At 41.5% G+C, this 24,351-nt stretch overlaps 1 protein-coding gene across 1 annotated transcript in view; it reads left to right on the top strand.

Moving 5' to 3' along the window:
• Positions 1–230: 230 nt before the first annotated feature.
• Positions 231–24,351, top strand: part of RIMS3 (regulating synaptic membrane exocytosis 3) — a 255,806-nt gene continuing 231,685 nt past the window's right edge. The window contains exon 1 of the mRNA XM_053704814.1: positions 231–351. The gene's annotated coding sequence lies outside the window, so the exon portion shown is untranslated. The remainder of the gene's footprint in view (positions 352–24,351) is intronic.

The raw sequence follows: 24,351 nt of genomic DNA, 5'->3' as shown, positions 1-24,351 counted from the left end.
AATGCAAAGGAATTGTTTGTATCATTGAAGAGCAGATGTACAAGGCATGTTTAATGTGTAGCCTGAGATTGCAAGATACCCTTGGGACAATGTGGCATCTGCCTGCCAAAAAATTGCAGCCTAGGTCACTAGGGGGAAAGCTGTGTTATCAAGGGGCTGTTTCTGTGTTCCTGTACAAAAAAGCATCAAAAGCAAAGGGAAAGAGAGAAAGACTGAAGTGCACGGAATAAGAAAAGACAAGGGTGTGTTCTACAAAAGAAAAGGATTAAGAGCAACACTGACAGCTGGATATCAACAGCTGAAGACTTCTCCTTTCACTGCTTAGAGCTCATAAGGCTGAAACACAGAAAGGTAACGTAAACAAATACTTAATGTACTCTTTTAAAGAAAATGATGTGTACACACACAGACATACAAACAAACACAGAAACACATATACACACTTACAAAGAAATAGAAACACAGAAACACATATATACACACAGAAACACAAACATACAGACTCACAAATACAGAAGCACATACAGATACAGACACAAAATACAGAAACACACAGCCACACAAACACATATTGACAGACACACACAGATACAAACACACAGACACACACACAAACACACACACACACAGAGACACACATAAACACACACACACAGACACAAACACATACACAGACACACACTTAAACAACAAACACACAGACTCACAAATATAGAAGCACATACAGACAGACACAAAATACAGAAACACACAGTTACACAAATGCATATAGACAGACACAAACACACACACAGACACACACAATCACGGAAGCACATACACACAGACACAAAATATAGAAACACACACAATTCTTTATATTATACATCACTTATCTACTTGAACGGATTCTCACAGACACAGGATACACATATTAGTTACAGAAATAATATACTGTATATAACTTTGCTTCATGCAGTTGGTCTAATAATTAAATGGGCAGTACACACTTTAAGATTGTAATACAACAATATGTTTCATTATTTCTTTTGAATACTCTTTGAATACTATCAGAGATGGTAATGGGTGTGAGCTCATCCTCTAGCATTTATGACCAGCTTTCAGTTAGATGATTCAAATTCTTTCTGTCGTTTGTCTGTATTAGGGTTTTATAAATGTAAGAAATGGAATTATTACCACTTTTGAATAGTGCGACCCATGTATTAATGTTATCGTGTGCTTCTGTAAGTTGTTGTGAATGGATTATTTTGTTAATATACAGGTGAAACTCGAAAAATTAGAATATCGTGCAAAAGTTCATTTATTTCACTAATGCAACTTAAAAGGTGAAACTAATATATGAGATAGACTCATTACATGCAAAGCAAGATAGTTCAAGCCATGATTTGTCATAATTGTGATGATTATGGCTTACAGCTCATGAAAACCCCAAATCCACAATCTCAGAAAATTAGAATATTACATGCAATCAATAAAACAAGGATTGTACATAGAACAATATTGGACCTCTGAAAAGTATAAGCATGCATATTGTATTTATTCAGTACTTAGTTTGGGCCCCTTTTGCAGCAATTACTGTCTCAATGCGTCGTGGCATGGAAGCTATCAGCCTGTGGCACTGCTGAGGTGTTATGGAAGACCAGGATGCTTCAATAGCTGCTAGGGTTGCCACCTCAGCCATGTTTTCTTGGATACATGAGTTACACATGCTGCAGGGTGTGCAGGGAGGAATATGTATTGGACAGCACCATTTATATTCCTTCCTGCACACCCTGCAGCATGTGTAACTTATAAGTGTTCTGTATTTTAAGGGACGGGTGGCAACCCTAATAGCGGCCTTCAGCTCTTCTGCATTGTTCGATCTCATGTCTCTCATCTTTCTCTTGGCAATGCCCCATAGATTTTCTATGGGGTTCAGGTCAGGCGAGTTTGCTGGCCAATCAAGCACAGTAATCCCACGGTCATTGAACCAGGTTTTGGTTCTTTTAGGCAGTGTGGGCAGGTGCCAAGTCCTGCTGGAAAATGAAGTCAGCATCCCCATAGAGCTCATCTGCGGAAGGAAGCATGAAATGCTCCAAAATCTCCTGGTAGACGGCTGCGTTGACCCTGGACTTAATGAAGCACAGTGGACCAACAACAGCATATGACATGGCTCCCCAAATCAACACAGACTTCAAGCATCTTGCAGTGTGTGCCTCTCCATTCTTCCTCCATACTCTGGGTCCTTGGTTTCCAAATGAGATGCAACATTTGCTCTCATCAGAAAAGAGGACTTTGGACCACTAAGCAACAGCCCAGGTAAGATACTTCTGACGTTGTTTTTGTTCAGGAGTGGCTTGACAAGAGGATACAACATTTGAAGCCCATGTCCAGCCTCAGTCCACTCCTTGTAACATAGTAACATACATAGTAGATAAGGTTGAAAAAAGATTGAAGTCCATCGAGTTCAACCTATACAAATCTAAAATACTTACAAAAAGCTCCAGTTAAGCTTAAATAACCCCATTAAAATGTGACCCATTTAATACTAGCAATCATATCCATGAATTTTGTTTATATACAGAAATTTATCCAGACTATTTTTAAATGTATCAATGGTATTGGCATTCACTACCTCCTTTGGTAATGAGTTCCACAATTGTATTGCTCTTACAGTGAAAAAACATTTCCGTTGCAGGAGATTAAATCTCCTTTCCTCCAACCTTAAATTATGACCTCTTGTCAGAAACAATTTTCTTGGAATAAACAGAGCTTCTGCCATCTCTGTATATGGGCCTTGAATATATTTATATAAAGTAATCATGTCACCTCTCAAGCGCCTTTTTTCTAAAGAGAACAGACCCAGTTTGACTGGCCTCTCCTCATAGGTTAATTTCTCCAATCCCCTTATTAGCTTTGTGGCCCTTCTCTGAACTTTTTCTAGTTCTGCAATATCTTTTTTATCAATCGGTCCCCAGAACTGCACTCCAAACTCAAGGTGAGGTCTTACCAGGGCTTTATATAATGACAGAATTATGCTTTCCTCCCTTGAATCAATGCCTCTTTTAATACATGCTAGTATCTTATTAGCGTTTGAAGCCGCTGCCCTGCATTGTGCACTCATCTTTAACTTGTTATCTATTACTACTCCCAAATCCCTTTCCTCCTGTGTTTGGCTAAGTCTTGTCCCATTTAAAAAATACGTAGCCTGCTTATTTTTACTTCCAAAATGTAGAACCTTGCATTTTTCCGTATTAAATCTCATTTTCCATTCACTTGCCCATAGTTCTAATTTTAGCAAATCCCTTTGTAAAGAGAGTTCGTCCTGCTCTGACCTAATGACCTTACTTAACTTAGTATCATCTGCAAAAATAGAGATGTCGCTATTTAATCCTTGCTCCAAGTCATTTATAAAAATATTAAAAAGAACAGGGCCCAGTACTGATCCCTGGGGGACGCCACTGATTACCTTTGTCCAATCTGAGTATGATCCATTTACTACTACTCGTTGCTCCCTATCTTTTATCCAGTTATTTATCCATGAGCTAACATTTTCAGCTATTCCCAGTCCCTTAATTTTGTGCATTAATCTCTCATGTGGCACTGTATCAAATGCCTTTGCAAAATCTAAGTATATCACATCAACTGATTCCCCTTTATCTATATTTTTACTTACTTCCTCGTAGAATCTAATTAGATTAGTTTGACATGATCTATTTCTCCTAAAGCCATGCTGATTAGAACTCATAATCTTGTTTACACGAATATGCTCATCACTTTTGAATGGCCTTTTCCTGACAATCCTTTCCAGGCTGCGGTCATCCCTGCTGCTTATGCACATTTTTCTTCCACACTTTTCCATTCCACATAACTTTCTATTAATGTGCTTTGATACAGAACTTTGGGAACATCCAACTTCTTTTGCAATTACCTTTTGAGGCTTTCCCTCCTTATGGATAGTGTCAATGATGGTTTTCTGCACAACTGTCAGGTCAGCAGTCTTTCCCATGATTGTGATTCTTACTGAACCAGACCATTTAAAGGCTCAGGAACCCTTTGCATGTGTTATGGCTTAATTAGCTGCTTAGTGTGGGACACTTTGAGCCTAGAATATTGCACCTTTTCACAATATTCCAATTTTCTGAGATTGTGGATTTGGGGTTTTGATGAGCTGTAAGCCATAATCATCACAGTTATGACAAATCACGGCTTGAACTATCTTGCTTTGCATGTAATGAGTCTATCTCATATATTAGTTTCACCTTTTAAGTTGCATTAGTGAAATAAATTAACTTTTGCACAATATTCTAATTTTTCGAGTTTCACCTGTAGTGTTGGAGTTGACAATATGCGAAGTAATGTGTGGGTGGCAGAAGGTATTATTCCTTAATGTCTTGAAATGTTCTTATCTTACCCTGATTGTCTAGTATTATTTGATGTAACAATCTTAGTCCCCTCTACCTCCAAACTGCAAATGGTTTAGTTGTATGCTCCGCAGGAAAGTCTGGATTTCCCAAGAACGGTAAAAAGTTGGTAATTGCATTACTTGTCTGTAAACATTTGCAGATATTCCTCATGCCTGGTTAACAGAACAAACTAGTTTTAACTTGCTAAGTCTATATTTCCTGTGTTTCCATATGAACTGAGTTAATGATTTATTAATATTAGTGAGATCAATTTTCAGTGGGAGTATTTGTAACATGTATAATAGTTTGGGGAACACTATAATGTTGATGATGTTTATTCTTCCTTAATGGGATAAGGGAAGAAAGTTTGGTCCAGCTTTTAAGCTGTTCTGAAATGAAATGGAAAAGTGGGATGAAGTTAATCTTGTATCAGTCATGTTTTTTTTATTGGAACCCAGGTCGATTTTACCACTCTAAATTGAAATTGAGAGAAGGGGTCCCCCTTCTCTGGGTGTAACCACAAGGTTTCTGATTTATTATAATTGACTTGGTAACCTGAGATATTACTGTAGTCGTCAATTAAATCCATAATTCTAGGTGTATTAGTTTTAGGGTTGTGGAAGAATAATACCATATCATCAGCATGTCGTATTACCTATCTGTAGGCCCTCTATTCTACTTCTAATTTGTATGGCCATCGGTTCTAAAGCCAGGTTAAACAGCAGGGGAGACAAAGGGCACCCCTGCCTGGTTCCCCTTTGTAGTAGAAATCTGGAGGATACAGAGCCATTGACTATTACAGCTGCTTTGTGGGTTGGAGTAAAGGGTTGTTATTAATGACTGAAAGGGTCCTTGAATACCGAAACTGTCTAGAGTGGAAAATAGATGTTCCCATAGGACTTAATCAAAGGTTTTTTTCTTCGTGTTAACTGCCACCAGGAAGGCCTGTGGCAAGTCAACTGTGGATCTAGTGTGTTTATGTTTCCAATAATAAGACAGCATTATGTGTAGATAAAATTTGAATTTGACATGCATCACCTATTTTGTAGCTAACTCTCCTAAAAATGGGATAAACCATGAATATGTATACCTAAGTACTATACGCTAATCACTGAGCTATTGTTTTCTCCTCACTCCCTAACTACCTACAGCCATGCCTGGCTCACTTAAGGGTCAAATTGCCATGACTTCATTCCCACCTTACCCAATAAAGACACAGACACATATTTGGAGGTATAAGACCGTGAAGCAAGGTCGCGTTTATTAAAACAAAACCAGGCAAACTCTAAACTTATTTAACTTGTGAAGCTTAAGGCTTATATCGAAAGGTGGCGGCATCTGAGACTAATCTATATCCTATACCTAACAATAACTTAGTATCTACAGCAAGCGTAGTGAGGTCACCGGCCCGGATTGGTTGTCGCAATGCTCCTGCCGAGCATTGCCCTTCAGGGGCTGGCATCATCCTCAAGGTGTTTCTAGGTCAGCATGCCCGCGGGGAGAGGCGTTACAAGCTGCAACTTGCAACATCATGCCCCTTCCATTAGCTCCACCACACCCTCACGGAAACCATAACAATTATTCGGCCGGGACCCCGCCATGCCAGCTGGTGACTTCTACCTTCACTCCAGAAATAGCTCCAGACCCATAAAGGTCATCATCAGACGCAAGACGCACAACAAACGTCCTTGATGTGAAGCAAAAATTGTTACCACTTTGGACTTACGATCAGCTAGCCTGATTAGGCATGCCCCCGCCAAAGTCCTACAACCACCCTAATGGCAGCCGTTCCCTCAGTGCCGCCCCTTGCCCTGAAAAAACTAATAATTCAACATGTTAACAACAAGGGAGGGACGGCGGGGAAAAAACCTTTCTCCAGTAGTTGCAGACAAGAAAGAGGAAGTGTTCCAGCATCCATGTACTTTTATAACAGGTAAGAGTCCCCACCCCACACATTGCAAGTTTGCAACAAATGTTGCAAACTCACACACTGCACAGCTTCACATTTCAGTCAGGCAGCATAACCCTTAAGACGTTACATGCACAAATATGCCTTCCACTACCATAAGGGTCAAATCGCCATGACTTCATTCCCACCTTACCCAATAAAGACACAGACACATATTTGGAGGTATAAGACCATGAAGCAAGGTCGCGTTGATTAAAACAAAACCAGGCAAACTCTAAACTTATTTAACTTGTGAAGCTTAAGGCTTATATCAAAAGGTGGCGGCATCTGAGACTAATCTATATCCTATACCTAACAATAACTTAGTATCTACAGCAAGCGTAGTGAGGTCACCGGCCCGGATTGGTTGTTGCAATGCTCCTGTCGAGCATTGCCCTTCAGGGGCTGGCATAATTCTCAAGGGGTTTCTAGGTCAGCAGGCCCGCAGGGAGAGGCGTTACAAGCTGCGACTTGCAACATCATGCCCCTCCCGTTAGCTCGACCACACCCTCACAGAAACCATAAAAATTATTTGGCCGGGACCCCGCCATAAAAGATACTACCTATATGCCCCCATAATGGAGCTCTTGCCACCACCCCTAGGGGCTAGCTAGATAACATGCCGCCTAAGTGCACCTGATAAATTAGCCAAAAACAACTCTAAGCCTTCTTCCGTTAAGTGGATCCTGTCCGGCCTATACAGCCACTTGCAGTCCCCCAAGATGTTATTGTGCCTGATTACAAAACCACCTTCCTCCACGATCAACCTCCCCACATCACTGTTCAGCTTTTTCCGAATACAGTAAGCTGAACGGTGCACCCTCACATATTGCCACTGCAAGCGAGCAATCACATTTGACCATGCCACTCGCACCCCTGGGAAACGTGCTTTCAACCACCTCACATCAGACTGAATGATAACCACTAATTCCAGCACAGGCAAACTCCCCACATCATTTCCCCCCAGATGCAGCACTATCAAGGAAGGCCGCCCCCAGCAAAGGAAGTCCTCCTCCGGACAAGCCGGCAAATCACTCCACAGCATTCCCCTCCTCCTCAGCCATCTAATTGAAACCGCATCTGGTCGAAATCCCAGCTGCTGGCCGCCCGGGCGCTTCAAAGCGTGAATGGCTGCCCAGTGGACGTACGAATGGCTGACTATCCACGCTCTACAAGGAGGGGTTCTTAAACCTAAAATAAATGAGAACCAGCATTACTAAACACTCCTCAACTCACTCAATCCCCATACTATCTATACGTTACTCCTAAGGGGTCTAATGTATAACCTATACCTTTTTGAACTCCACCTCCCCAACTTCTTGATCTCCCGCTCCGATGCCCCAGCGGCAGCCGCGCTGGTGGCTGCTCCGATGCGGAATGAGTGGGGAGCAATGACCCCAGGTCTAAGCTGACCCGCTTAGCTGCTTCCTCCAACACCCGCCTAAACTGAAATCTGGACAAGTTGGACCCATCCGCATGAATGAAAAATTAGCCGGGGTTCCCCGGTCTCCTAGCCGAAAACTCGGAAGAAAGCCGGACGGGCAACACTCTAAACAATCCTGCTGCTGTATGGATAACCACGCACCTTTCCTGATCAGTCTTTGATCTGGGGATAAACAACAATAGCGCCTGCAAGTCAAACCTGACGTGCTGCACTTGGATACTACTACCTTCTGACGACCTGGTTGGGCTAACTAGCTCTCCTATCCTGAAAGCCCCAAAGAAAGCAACCACGAACGCCGCCCTGAACAAACCTACCTCAGACTCATCTGCACACACCTCCGGAAGCACTGCCAGTAGCGCCCCCAGCCGCTGTACTGTAATGGGCTCACGCCTATCTGCTGACTTAGCCTCAATCCTTTCCCAACATTTCATTACCTGCCTAACCAGGAAGGTACTCGTCCCATCCGGGAGACCCTTTCACTTAGCAAAAAAGGACAATTCTCTCCCCCCACCGTTTCGGATCTCCTGCCCGGCACGTCCCTGCATGCTCGCTACTTCTGTGAGCAACCTACCGCCCCTACCCCATTGCCCAGCACCATCAAGCCCCCTAGGGCCCAAACCTCCATGGCCAACATAAGCCCCAACATGCGACTCCATCTGCCAGGTGCCTGCCCCCCTATGCTAGCCACCATATGCCCCAACTTGCGTCTCAAGTTGCCAGGTGCCTGCCCCCATATGCCTGCCCCCAGCCTATGCCTGTCCGCCTCTCCCGGATCCCTGACTCACCTCCACTGCTGCCATGACCAAACCGGAGACCCAACTGCTCCTGACCGCGCCTGAAACCAGAAGTGACATCATACTCGCGGCGCCCGGAAGTGACGTCACGACCGTGACTACCGGAAGGGATGTCACCGCCGCCCCGCACCGAACAGAAGACATCGCCAGATGAGGACGCACTGCCCGCCGCTCCCAAGAGGACCACGCCGCCTACCGCAGGAACACCCGCCGGACCTCCATGGACGACGCCGGACTACCCGCTACCCACCGAGATGCTCGGACTCGCTCCCGCCGAGAGGGCCTGAATCAAGGCCGCAACCACCACCCGTGCCGCCTCCGGAACAGGTAAGTCAGGTAAATACCCAACCCCGGAGTAGGCCGCAGACCCACCGGAACCACCAATGACAGAGGGGGCACCATGTGGGCCGCGATCCACACCTCCCAAGGCTACAGAGGGAGGGGAGGGATCTACTAGGCCACCAGGCAGAAACACGCGGTGCAGGCCTGAAGGCCCACCGCTCAATTCCAAGCCCTCCTGTTCCCGGGCCACAAGCGCACCCGCAGGCCCTAAAACGGGCCCGCCGGCCCGCCCGCGCCCCTGGAAAACCTGCCCCCGCTCCAAAACTTTGCGCTCCCGGCCCACCAGCGCATCCCCAGGCCCCAAACTAGGCCGGCCCGCCCGCGACCCTGGGTATCCTGCCCAACCCTAAACACCTCCGGGAGGCCGATTGAGCCATCCGGGGCCCCCTCCTCCCCCCCATTGTCCCCAACACCCCCAGAACCCAGCCCCGAATCTGAAAGACCCTCCCCCTGGGACATAGTGAAAAGGGAGGGGGAGGATGACAAGCCAGAAGGCTCCCCCAACTCCTGAGAAGGATTGAGGCCTACCCCCTGGGAAGGACTGAGGCCTACCTCCCCTGCACCCAAACTAACACCTCTCCCCCTAACAGATACTCGCCGTGACACTGGCGAAGACTCTCTCAGCCGCTTCGGAGGGACCGACTGATGCCTAGGCCGCACCATCATGCCAACAGAAAAAAACTTTCTCCAGCAGTTGCAGACAAGAAAGAGGAACAGTTCCAGCATCCATGCACTTTTTTAAAACTGTTTTATTTGTAAATTATCATATTTCACTGAGAAGTGTGTGAGAAGTTTAGCTCCCTGTGTGTAACCACCAGTGCTGCAGAGAATGCATAGCTGTCTGATATTAGGCAAATGAGCTTCTACACACAGGGAGCTAAACTTCTCACACACTTCTCAGTGAAATATGATAATTTACAAATAAAACAGTTTCTCAGCAGACCACATATAACTTAGTGCAGCTTTAGTGAGCCAGGCATGTCAGCAGGCCCGGCGCTTGCACAAGGCAACTTAGGCAAACGCCTTAGGGCGCCCCAGCAGTGGGGCGCAAATTTGAGAGCAGTGATTTTTTTTCCTCACATTTTTTTTTATATACTTTATTAGTGGCGAACTTCCAGGGTCCCAAAGGTCACATAAACCATTTGTTGTGGCCATCGGGCCCTGAAGATCCACCACTTGCGAGGGCCCAGGTCAGCACCGCTCCTAACTTCCAAATCAATTAAGGTGCCTCAGTGCCGGTATAACTCTTCCTCCAGGCTCCTCCAATGCATGTGCTGCGCTCCCTCTGTTACCCAATAGTGACTAGTATTCCGCTCTCCCCAGCGGCACATCCGGCTTTCACTGTCTGACAGTGAATACACAGGACAGCTCAGCTGAATAATGTTACCCCCCCCCCCCAGTGTGCGTGTGTGCGGTACAGCAGTAGGCAGTGTGAGCGCACAGCAGACCTGTAATCCACCACCGGTCTACAACCGCTTTCAGTAAACCAGCCTGAAATGACCTGACCCCAACCTGGTGACAGCTCTACTGTTGCCCAGGCATGGCACACACTACTCCTGTCATGGCTGAGGGAGCCCTGGTCCTGGTAAGAGTAAAACATATACAGGAATACTTACTTCTAGGGACCACTCTGTGAGGGCACTTCTGCCTATCAGTGTACACATGTGAACAGCACATACTTCACAATAAGGGCAAACTTTGGCACAGTAGATACTTGTATATTGTGTATGTATATATATAGTGGGTGTAAATATATATTATATATATATATAGTGGGTGTAAATATATATCATATATATATATATATATATATAGTGGGTGTAAATATATATTATATATATAGTGGGTGTATATATATATATATATATATAGTATGTAATTGGGGGGGGGGGGCAAAATTTATCCTCGCCTGTGTGACCAAAAATCCTAGCACCGGCCCTGCATGTCAGTTAGTGACTTCCTGGCTGTAGGCGAGTGAGGAGAAAACAATAGCTCAGTGATTAGAGTATAGTACTTAGGTATACATATTTAGTGAACCACCGTGGATGGTTTATCCCATTTTTATGATAGTCAGCTGCAAAATAGGTAATGCATGTCAATTGCAAATTGTATCTACACCTAATGCTTTATTTAAATAGCCTATAATAATTTTGGTGTATAATGCCCCTTTAAGTATTAATTGTATGCATTTTGTAATTGCTTTTGTTCTAAAAAAAATATTCTGATATTGTATGATGTGATTATCCCCCTTAATACTTCCTTGGCTGTTTCCCAAAACAATAGAGGGTTATGTAAATGTTGTGCATTCATTTTTCTATATTTTCCTTTAAAATACTTTTTAAACATTTGTTTCAATTATAAACATATATTTTATATTTTATATGTATAAATGTGTGTGTAATACTTAATTTTAATGTGTTTTACATGTGTTTTGTTATACTTTTATTCTAGCCCCAACACTTTATTTAAGGTCTCAAGTCTCATGGTGTTTTTAGCGATGCTATGTGTTGCACTTGAGGGCATTGCGGAACTCACAACTTGTAATATAAGCAATGTTAGGCGCGGCTGCACAATCAGTAGCGCTTTATTTGTAATCTAGGCCTTAATTGGAAAGCTGCACACTATAACTGAATCATAAACGTTTTATTTTGGCCCTTTATATTGTAAGAGCATGTGTAATACGTTAAAGCAGGCATTGATTTGCATTGCTGCTGCACATAGGCAAATTTTCTCTCACCGCTCACCTACAGACAACGCTGGTATTACGGGTTTTTACAAACCCGGCGTTAGCCGCAGAAAAGTGAGTGGAGAGCAAAATTTAGCTCCACATCTCACCTCAATACCAGCGCTGCTTACGGTAGCTGTGAGCTGGCAAAAAGTGCTCATGCACGATTTCCCCATAGGAATCAATGGGGGAGAGCCGACTGACACCTGCAAAAAAGCAGCGTAAAGCTCCTAACGCAGCCCCATTGATTCCTATGGGGAAACACTTTTTATGTCTACACCTAACACCCTAACATGAACCCCAAGTCTAAACACCCCTAATCTTACACTTATTAACCCCTAATCTGCCACCCGACATCGCCAATATCTACATTATAAATATTAACCCCTAATCTGCCGCTCCAGACACCGCTCCCACCTACATTATGTTTTTTAACCCCTAATCTGCTGCCCCCAACATCGCCAACACCTACATTATATTTATTAACCCCTAATCTGCCACCCCCAATGTTGCTGCAACCTACCTACACTTATTAACCCCTAATCTGCCGCCCCCAACGTCACCGCCACTATATTAAAGTTACTAACCCTTAAACACCCCCCTAACTTAAATATAATTTAAATAAATCTAAATAAAATTACTACAATTAATTAAATTATTCCTATTTAAAACTAAATACTTACCTATAAAATAAACCCTAAACTAGCTACAATATAACTAATAGTTACATTGTAGCTAGCTTAGGGTTTATTTTTATTTTACAGGCACCTTTGTATTTATTTTAACTAGGTAGAATAGTTATTAAATAGTTATTAAGTATTTAATAGCTACCTAGTTAAAATAAATACAAATTTACCTGTAAAATAAAATTATACCTAACACTACACTATAATTAAATGAATTCCCTAAATTAACTACAATTAAATCTAAAGTATGAACCCCCCCCCACTAAAATAATAAAATAATTACAAGTTTTTTAAACTAATTACACCTAATCTAATCCCCCTAATAAAATAAAAAAGCCCCTCAAAATAAAAAAAGCCCTACTCTATATAAATTACAAATAGCCCTCAAAAGGGCTTTTTGGGGGGCATTGCCCCAAAGTAATCAGCTCTTTTACCTGTAAAAAAAAGTACAATACCCCCCCCAACATTAAAACCCACCACCCACACACCCAACCCTAATACCCCCTTAATAAAACCTAACACTAACCCCTTGAAGATCACCCTACCTTGAGAAGTCTTCACCCAACCGGGCCGAAGTCCTCAACGAAGCCGGGCGAAGTGGTCCTCCAGACGGGCAGAAGTCTTCATCCAAGCCGAGAAGAAGCGGTCCTCCAGATGGGCAGAAGTCTTCATCCAGATGGCATCTTCTATCTTCATCCATCTGGCGCGGAGCGGCTCCATCTTCAAGACATCCGACGCGGAGCATCCTCTTCAAATGACGTCCAACTGAAGAATGATGGTTCCTTTAAATGACGTCATCCAAGATGGCGTCCCTTCGATTCAGATTGGCTGATAGAATTCTATCAGCCAATCAGATTTAAGGTAGAAAAAATCCTATTGGCTGATTCAATCAGCCAATAGGATTGAGCTTGCATTCTATTGGCTGATCCAATCAGCCAATAGAATGCCAGCTCAATCCTATTGGCTGATTGGATCAGCCAATAGGATTGAACTTCAATCCTATAGGCTGATTGCATCAGCCAATAGGATTTTTTCTTAGGTTTATGTTAGGGTGTTAGGTGTAAACATAACTTTTGTTTCCCCATAGGAATCAATGGGGCTGAGTTACGGAGCTTTATGCTGCTTTTTTGCAGGTGTTAGGCTTTTGTTCAGCTTGCTCTTCCCATTGATGTCTATGGGGAAATCGTGCACAAGCACGTACAACCAGCTCACCGATGACTTAAGCAGCGCTGGTATTGGAGTGCGATATGGAGCTCAATTTTGCTCTACGTTTACTTCTTGCCTTTTAACGCTGGGTTTATAAAAACCTGTAATACCAGCGCTGTAGGAAAGTGAGCGGTGACAAGAACGTGCAAGTTAGCACCGCACCCCTCATAATGCAAAACTCGTAATCTAGCCATAAGATTTTTTTATTTTTTGTAAGTTAGTTTAGAGGGGGGTTAGGTGTTAGTTTAGTTCTAGTTTGCATTAGGAGCTGGTGGTTTAGGCTTTAATCTCCTAGCCACCCCCTATACCTATATGGGGGTTGATTAGGTGATTATTGATTGTTACCATTTATTAGGCCTTAATCTCCTTACCTGCTCTAATACCTGTATGGGGATTGATTAGGTGATTAGGTCAGGGCAGCTTTGGGGTTAATAGTGCATTTATCTAGAATTTTTAAAACATTATGAATTCTTATGTATGATGCATATTCTTTTAACTATTGTATATAAATTAATATTTATTTATTTTTTCTTGTTGTGTTATTTGCTTAAAAATAAATATATATTTAAAAATGTATATTCATGTTACAAAATGCATTAGCATTACAATTGTTTTATTACATAACAGGCATGCAGTTATATAGTACTATAATTATAATGCAACTGTCTTTATAACATAAATATCTATTTTAAAAATATATTTATATTTACAATAACAAATGCATCAAGCAACAATATCTACATTTTAATTTATATATCCACTACTTAAACTAATATGAATTATACATGGTCATGCATTTTATTTCAAAGAATGTACATATAATGTAGTCAGGCCTTGCATTGATATTCAAAATTTAAACAGTTATGCGTGTATATTGCATAATGGTTTAACTATTGCATATAAATTAAAATGTGTTAATGTTAGCTTGTTGTGTTAATTAGTAATAAGATATATATATATATATATATATATATATATATATATATATTAATATAAATTTATGTTATAGTAGTCAGTGGGATCAAATTATATTTCTACATAACAGGCATTCAGTTATGTAGCCCTATAATATTAATTATACTGAATAAAATTAGAAATACATAAAAAGCAAAATTAATTTATATTCAAATATTTAAACATTATGCATTCTACATAACAATGCATTATTTTAAATATTGAATATTTATGTATAGGGCCTTAGCTTCTACAGTTAGTTTTAGGTTATGGCAGGGGGTCAATGTTTAAATGATATGCATAGTCATGTAAAATGCATATTGTTTAAAGTATTGTAGATATCTTAAAAGGGATTTAATGGTTGCTTAGTATTTTAAACATAAACATATATTTTCAATATATATTTATGTTTGAAATAATAGCAAGCAACTATTAAATCCCTTTTAAGATATCTCCAATACTTTAAATAATCAACATTGTGGATGAAAATACATATTTTGTCAAAGAGATGAGGAAAATGCTGGAGGGACGTCAAAATCTATCTGGCCTAGCCAGCCTCCTGGAACTCAGCGCCGGACCGGAATTGAGCCCCGGTCCACCGCTACTTAAAAGGGGTGTCGATCGGGTAGGGTGCAGGGGATCAAGTCAGTCTTTCAGTATGTTTTCGGCAATTTGATGAGGCACCTAGGGATACTTGTTTGGGGGTGCTACCTTCTGGGAGGAATTGGGGACCGGATTTGAAGTGTCCACCAAGCGGTCGCCTGCCGGCATTTTAGTGCATCTCTGTGACACATTATTTAAACATTGATGATAACTTTAGCTATGTAGTTTCATAGCTATAATGGGGAATTTTATTATTTATAGTATAGTTTATTATAGTTATTTATTTTTTTGACAGTAGGTAGTTAGCTGGGCGTTAAATGGGAGTTTTGTTTAGACATGACATCAGTGTAGGCTGTATTAGGGACTTTATTAACAAACTGACTGATGTGTGTGTACACCTTTACAAGCACTCACTTTCCTTAGAGGCTTTTAATAGAACAGTGTTACTGTTGGCAGAGAAAAAATGAAAGGGACAGTCTAGTCAAAATTAAACTTTCATGATTCAAATAGGGCATGCAATTTTAAACAACTTTCCAATTTACTTTTATCATTAAATTTGCTTGGTTCCCTTTGGTCGTATTTTTGAAAAGCTAAACCTAGGTAGGCTCAAACTAAAACCGTTGAAAACTGCCTCTTAGCTCAGAGCATTTTGAACGTTTTTCACAGTTTGACAGTACTAGTTCATGTGTGTCATATAGATAACATTGTGCTCACACCCGTGGAGTTATTTAGGAGTCTGCACTGATTGGCTAAACTGCATGTCCGTCAAAAGCACTGAGATAAGGGGACAGTCTGCAGAGGCTTAGATACAATGTAATCACAGAGGTAAAAAGTATATTAATATAACCGTGCTGGTTATGCAAAACTGGGGAATGGGAAATAAAGGGATTATCTATATTTTTAAACAATAAAAATACTGGTGTAGACTGTCCCTTTAAAAATTACTTTTATTTAAACGGTTTAAAAATAGGATAGCAACATTAAAAACACAAGAACATTTTGCTGGATAATGATATATTCAATAAACGTATATTTCCTTTCAGCCTGTCAGGTTGCTTATAACTATCATCCAATTATAGACCATTTTAGATTTGATCACATGACCCTATGAGAACCAATCAAATACCTCAAAAAGATATAGGAATATATTTTAAACCCAGAAAACGATGAATTCAGGAAACATATTACAGCACATTTCTGAGAATTTTTAAATTGAAGTTACATCCTTTTTTATGTTTGTGTTTTTATTGTATATGTAACCATAGAAACTAATCTTATTATGTGTATATAAGGCGACACACACCATTGTTATTTTATGCCTGATGAAACAGCCACTTATAGCTGAGAAACGCGTTGCATTGTTGATCTTTTTTTTTTTTTTTTTAAATAATTTTTATTAAGGTTCACCAAGCAGTACAAAGAGAAAGGAACAACCATCAATACACAACAATGATATATAAGCTCAATCGACAATGATGGGTACATTGAATGAAGATATTATAGAACAAGATTGTCTGACAAGCCTTCTGGTTAAAGGTGAGGGCCATTGATGGACCCTTTGTAGTCACATGTCACTTAGAAGGCTGAAGGTAGTTGAGAGGACCCTTATCGGGCCCTTGCTGGGAGGTAGAACCTAATTTTTTTTTTTTTTTCAATTCAAATATGATACATGTATATGCAGATAAGTGTGCTGACCAGAAGATTCTGGTATAGAGAAGTGAGAAGATAGAAAGAGGAGAAAGAAGAAGAAGGGGAAAAAAAGGGGGGGGAGGGGAATTTATTTTTTTAAGAATTAAAATTGTTTTAGTAGTAACTGCCTTGTACTACTTTATTCCTTTTCCTTTCCTGGAGCTGGCTTTAGATTCCTGAACTCATCATTATTCCACCTGGGAGACCAACGTATTACAGTCAGCTGGTACACCAAAATTGTTATTGTTTAAAAAGATAGATAATCCCCTTCATTACCCATTCTACAGTTCTGCACAAACAACACTGTTATATTAGTACACTTTTTAAGTCTGTGATTAGCTTGTATCTAAGTCTCTGCAGATTGCCCCCTTATCTCAGTTCTTTTGACAGACTTGAATTTTAGCCAGTCAGTGCTGACTCGTTTATAACTCAACGGGAGTGAGCACAATGTTATCTTTATGGCACACATGAACTAGCAATGTCTATCTGTGAAAAACTGTCAAAATGCACTGAGATAAGAGGGGCCTTCAAGGGCTTAGAAATTAGCATATGAGTTTACCAAGGTTTAGCCTTCAACAAAGAATACCAAGAGAACAAAGCAAGTTTGAGGATAAAAGTAAATTGAAAAGTTGTATTAGAAGTTGAAAGTAAAGGCATTCGCTTGAGCGCAATTTAATTTAATGTGCGTTGGGATAGCGCGACTTCAGAGCTCAGGTTAAAAGTTACTTAAACACATCAAAATTACATTACATATATTAAAAGGCGAGCGGACAAACTTTTCAATTTGAGAAGTTGTCTGCTTGCCTTTGCGGCATAGGGTCTGTGGACAAAAAGGATCCGCTGCCCCTATCATTACACGCTTAAAGTGAATGTAATGTTGAATGAATGAGTGCCCGGTTTTTAAAAATACTATTAAAAACAGGGGCACTTTCATTTATTAAACTTTACATTGCAGCGTTTTCTTTTAAATATTTACCTTTTTCTTTAGCAAACCCAGACCGGCGATACTCCGCCCCCCGCAGCTCCTCTGTACTTACCTCAGCAATGACAAAACCGGCTTCCTCCAATCATGGCGTGCACCTGGAGATGATTGGCGGAAGCTGGTTTCGTCATTGAGGTGCTAAGTACAGCATGAGAAGCAGGCCAAGGATCACCGGTCTGATTTTGCTAAATAAAAGGTAAGTATTTAAGAAAAATACTGCAATGTAAAGTTTAATGAATGAAAGTGCCCCTGTTTTTAATAGTATTTTTAAAAACCGGACACTTATTCTTTCAGCTTTACATTCACTTTAAGTTAGTGTGTAAAACTGCCCCTTCCCTTGCGTGGTCAATTGGGTTAGAGAAGGGATTGTCAATAATCTCAAGCGAGCTCTCTGTGCTTTCTCTTCACCACCTCAGAGCTGGCAAAGAGTGTAAGAAACAGCAGTCTGATGACCGCTGCTTCTTACATTGTGGGAAGCAGGCTCATGTGTGCTCTGGAGCAGCAAAAGTTTCCCCATTTGGCCAGATGCAGTAACTAACTCTTCCATTTTTTATTTAATCTTATCTGAGTGCTTGTAAGTGAGTGCTGGACTTCCTCTGTGTGTTGTAATTTGTTTTGTAATTTTCCCTATGGACCTTCCACCCAGACTTGTCTGGGGTTAACTGTCTGGGACTCTGGGGACAGTTCAGCTGCCTGTGAGTGCTATTAGCACCCAGGGCTGAGCATGTTGCAGCATCATTGGATGTGTACCAAGTCCAGTCTGAAAGTGTAGTCCCCTTCCGTGTTTTGTATATGTCTAGGGTGATTACATAAGTCTGTACACCCTTGACTTGTTTCCAGTTTTTTTTATTTAGAGTTTGCCATGTATGGCTGCATTAGGAACCAAGGTTTTGGGAGAGACCTCGACGTGGTACCTGGGCTTGTCCCATTTGACCAGCTGCAGTAACTAACTCTTCCATTTTTGCTTTTAATCTTATCTGAGTGCTTGCAAGTGAGTGCTGGACTTCCTCTGTGTGTTGTAATTTGTTTTGCAATGTTCCCTATGGGCCTTGCACCCAGACTTGTCTGGGGTTTACTGTCTGGGACTCTGGGGACAGTTCAGCTGCCTGTGAGTGCTACTGAGCACCCAGGGCTGTGCATGTTACACGGTCATAGGATGTGTACCCAGTCCAGTCTGAGAGTGCAGTCCCCTTCCGTGTTTTGTATATGTCTAGGGTGATTACATAAGTCTGTGCACCCTTGACTTGTTCCCAGTTTGTTTGATTGAGAGTTTGCCTTGTATGGCTGCATTAGGGACCCAGGTTTTGGGAGAGGCCTTGACGTGGTACCTGGGCTTGTCCCATTTGGCTAGATGCTGTAACTAACTCTTCCATTTTTGCTTTTAATCTTATCTGAGTGCTTGCAAGTGAGTGCTGGACTTCCTCTTTGTGTTGTAATTTGTTTTGTAACTTTCCCTATGGGCCTTGCACTCAGACTTGTCTGGGGTTAACTCTCTGGGACTCTGGGGACAGTTCAGCTGCCTGTGAGTGCTATTGAGCACCCAGGGCTATGCATGTTGTAGGGTCATAGGATGTGTACCCTAGTCCAGTCTGAGAGTGCAGTCCTCATTCCATGTTTTGTATATGTCTAGGGTGATTACATAAGTCTGTGCACCCTTGACTTGTTACCAGTTTCCAATATAGAAGAAGAGATTCAAATCTGAGGTAGATAAAAAAAGCTTTATTGGTAAACATCCAAGTAAAAACACATGTTAGAATCGGACTAACAGGTTTTACGCGTTTCGGCTGAGAGCCGTATTCATAAACCTTGTTACCAGTTTGTTTGATTGAGAGCTTGCATTGTTTGGTTGGTTTAAGGACCCAGGTCTTAGAAGGGACCTTGACTTCATACCTGGGATTGTCCCATTTGGCCAGAAGCGGTAACTAACTTTTCTATTTTTGCTTTTAATCTTAGCTAAATGCTTGCAAGTGAGTGCTGGACTTCCTCTGTATGTTGTGTATGTATATATATATATATATATATATATATTATTATTATTATTATCAGGTATTTGTAGAGCGCCAACAGATTCCGCAGCGCTGTAAACATAGTCGGTGTACAGGATAGCTTTTGTAGGGGTCAAGTGGGTAGCGGGCCCTGCCAAAGAGTTTCACTGTTGTAGTCGGCTCTTATGAAGCGATCTGTAAACAGCTGGGCCCATAGGCTTACATTCTAAGGGGTTCAAGGGGAAAGCAATGGCGTTAGGGAAGGTTAGTGTTGGTTGTATGCATCCCTGAATAGTAGAGTTTTTAGGGAGTGATTGACGCTGTAAAAACTAGGGGAGAGTCTTATGGAGTGAGGCAGGGAATTCCACAAGATGGGGGCCAGTCTGGAGAAGTCCTGTAAACGTGAATGTGAGGAAGTAACAAGAGAGGAGGAGATCCTGGGCTGATCGAAGGGGACGGGAGGGAGAGTATCTAGAGACAAGTTCTGAGATGTAGGGGGGAGCAGTGCAGTTGAGAGCTTTATATGTCAGGGTGAGGATTTTATGTTTAATCCTAGAGGCAAGAGGAAGCCAGTGAAGGCATTGGCAGAGAGGTGCAGCAGATGAAGAGCGACGAGTAAGGAAGATGAGCCTGGCAGAGGCATTCCTAATGGATTGTAAAGGAGCTATGCGGCAGCTAGATAGACCAGAGAGGACGGAATTGCAGTAGTCGAGGCGGGAAAGGATGAGAGAGTGGATTAAAATCTTGGTTGTATCTTGTGTAAGGAAATGTCTAATTTTAGCGATGTTTTTAAGGTGGAAGCGGCAGGCTTTAGCCAAGGACTGAATGTGAGGACTGAAGGAAAGATCTGAGTCAAGTGTGACCCCAAGACATCGGGCGTGTGGGGTAGGGGTAATGATGGAATTATCAACAGTTATAGAAATTTTGGGGGTGGAGACATTGGAAGAAGGGGGAAAAATAAGGAGTTCAGTTTTGGAGAGATTTAGCTTAAGGTAGTGAGAGGACATCCAAGATGAGATGTGAGAAAGACAGTTAGTGACACGGGTTAGTAAGGAAGGAGGTAGGTCTGGTGCAGAGAGGTAGATTTGGGTGTCATCGGCATACAAATGGTATTGAAACCCATGGGACTTTATTAAGGAACCTAGTGACGACGTGTAGATTGAAAAGAGAAGGGGACCAAGGACAGAGCCTTGAGGTACCCCAACAGAAAGTGGTAACGGGGCAGAGGATGCTCAGGAGAAGGCTACACTAAATGTACGGTTAGTCAGATAGGAAGAGAACCACGAGAGAGCTGTGTCACAGATGCCAAAGGATTGGAGGGTTTGGAGCAGAAGAGGGTGGTCAACAGTGTCAAAGGCTGCAGAAAGGTCAAGGAGGATAAGCAGAGAGAAGTGGCCTTTGGATTTTGCTGTAAGTAGGTAATTGGTAACCTTGACAATTGCTGTCTCTGTAGAGTGATGGTAACGAAATCCAGATTGCAGTGGGTCAAGAAGAGAGTTTAGTGTAAGGAAATGGGATACTGGTATATGATTTATGAATTTATGATTTCTTGGCCATTTTTCAGAGAATATGAATGAGAACACAAAAACTTTTCTTTCACTCATGGTTAGTGTTTGGCTGAAGCCATTTATTATCAATAAACTGTGTTTACTCTTTTTAAATCATAATGGTTGTATTAGCCTGAGGAAACAGCCCATGGGAGGCTGAGAAACGTGTTGCTTGTTTTTAAATAAACTACTGATTTTATTTAACCCACTTGCTGTTGGGTGAATTCATCATCTGACTGAGAGAGGATCCTGCTCATGTGGAAGTACAGTCTACTGGGCGGCTAAGAGGTTCCAGTTCGCTAATACTGCACCTAAAGGTGCGCTACACACTGTAAGTGGAACCTTTAATCCTTTTATCTGCTTGCCAAAATTGTGCTAGGCTATGGTAGCTCTGTTTTTCACTTACAGGAACGATTGCAACATTCATTCATCACCTGATCTGTTGACAGACTTGCCATATGCAGTGAGCTGGACTACTGGTTTTGTTCCAGCCTGCCCCACTAGCACCATTGGGTGCTCCACTTTTGTGAGTACCCTCATTTATATCACTCAGAAAATAGTTTTTATCTAGACGTTACTAGGCCATATTGGCACCTCTGTGTTCTCTCCTCTTTAAATCATAATGACAACAGAAACTACCCAAATGACCCTGATCAAAATGTTTACATACCCTGGTGATTTTGGCCTGATAACATGCACACAGGTTGACACAAAGGGGTTTTAATTTCTATTAAAGGTAACCATCCTCACCTGTGATCTGTTTTCTTGTAATAAGTGTGTGTGTATAAAAGGTCAATGAGTTTCTGGACTCCTGACAGACCCTTGCATCTTTCATCCAGTGCTGCACTGACGATTCTGGATTCTGAGTCATGGGGAAAGCAAAAGAATTGTCAAAGGATCTGCGGGAAAAGGTAGTTGAACTGTATAAAACAGGAAAGGGATATAAAAAGATATCCAAGGAATTGAGAATGCAAATCAGCAGTGTTCAAACTCTAATAAAGAAGTGGAAAATGAGGGGTTCTGTTGAAACAAAACCACGGTCAGGTAGACCAACTAAAATTTCAGCCACAACTGCCAGGAAAAATTGTTCGGGATGCAAAGACAAACCCACAAATAACTTCAGGTGAAATACAGGACATGTGGTGTGGCTGTTTCAAGATGCAAAATAAGGAGGCACTTGAAGAAAGATGGGCTGCATGGTCGAGTCGCCAGAAGAAAGCCATTACTATTCAAATGCCACAAAGTATTCCGCTTACAATACACCAAACAGCACAGAGACAAGCCTCAAACCTTCTGACACAAAGTCATTTGGAGTGATGAGACCAAAATTTAGCTTTTTGGCCACAACCATAAATGCTACATTTGGAGAGGAGTCAACAAGGCCTATGATGAAAGGTACACCATTCCTACTGTGAAACACGGAGGTGGATCGCTGATGTTTTGGGGATGTGTGAGCTGCAAAGGCACAGGAAATTTGGTCAGAATTGATGGCAAGATGAATGCAGTATTTTATCAAACAGAATGCCTCATTTTCCACTTCTTGATTAGAGTTTGAACACTGCTGATTTGCATTCTCAATTCCTTGGATAACTTTTTATATCCCTTTCCTGTTTTATACAGTTCAACTACCTTTTTCCTACAGATCCTCTGACAATTCTTTTTCTTTCCCCATGACTCAGAATCCAGAAACGTCAGTGCAGCACTGGATGAAAGATGCAAGGGTCTGTCAGGAATCCAGAAACTCATTTACCTTTTATACACACACACTAATTATAAGCAAACAGATCACAGGTGAGGATGGTTACCTTTAATAGCCATTCAAACCCCTTTGTGTGCGTGTTATCAGGCCAAAAATCACCAGGGTATGTAAACTTTTGATCAGGGTCATTTGGGTAATTTTTGTTGTCATTATGATTTAAAAAGAGTAAACATAATTGATTGATAAGATAAATGGCTTCAGCCAAACACTAACCATGAGTGAAAGAAAAGTTTTTGTGTTATCATTCATATTCTCTGAAAAATGGCCAAGAAATCATAAATTCTGCCAGGGTATGTAAACTTATGAGCACAACTGTATATATAAAACATCCAACATATATAGAAATATGTACATAGAACACATTCTGCTATGTGAAATCATATTCTGCAATGTGAAATATTAATATTTCATGTCAGGTTAGAGCATTTGAGAAAAACACCATCTGGTTTGCTCGCAAGTATGGGTGTTAGGTTTTTTCCACTTTTTGTACTCCATTTAAATCTATTAGGAAATATGTTAATGTGGTTACAATATGTGAAGCTCAGCTTTTTGTGTGCATCAGGTTATCGTTTGTGCGAAAACTTCTTACTTTCAACTTGTAATACGAGCACTACCCGACAAGCACAGAATGCTTACTTCGAGCACAGTTAACGCATGAGCGGGAGCGATACATACAAAGGACCATAAGGCCCAATGACCTAAAGCTCTCTTTAGGTGACATTATCTAACATGTCTTGTCAGTGCTGTGGAGTCCTTCAAAAAACATTTATAAAGGAACATTTAAGCTTGAAAGCTGATTATCTCACCAGGGACGGAGCTTCCATTTGTGCAGGAGTTGCAGTGGCACCAGCGCCCAAGTGCTGGGGGGGCCCATAGCAGCCAGTCTATACCTAGGCATGTGCAGAATGTGTATAATCCTAATGCAGGGGAGACTTTTACTAGAGCAGGTTTATCTATCTACCTCTCTGTCTATCTATTTATCTATCTAACCTTCAATACATTATACAGAGCAACTTGTATAGTATCTAAAGGGAATGAATGGGATACTCCTTACCCCAATATTTTTTCAGAATTAAATTATATTAGTTTGTGATAAACTATCGACAGGTTGTTGCCATATTGTCACTCAACAATCCATTATCGGCTATGACTCTCACATTGTTCATGTGCTATTATGTATAATAGCACATAAACACAAACACATAGATATTCACACTCTCTCTCACACACACACTCTCACACGCTAACACTCACACTCTTACGCACTAACCCACTCTTTCTCTCTTACACACACAAAGACAC

This window comes from Bombina bombina, chromosome 3 (genome assembly GCF_027579735.1).
Source record: "Bombina bombina isolate aBomBom1 chromosome 3, aBomBom1.pri, whole genome shotgun sequence".
NCBI classification, from domain to species: domain Eukaryota; kingdom Metazoa; phylum Chordata; class Amphibia; order Anura; family Bombinatoridae; genus Bombina; species Bombina bombina.
The sequence above is the reverse complement of the archived record's forward strand: the minus strand, read 5'-3'. Positions and strand labels throughout refer to the sequence as shown.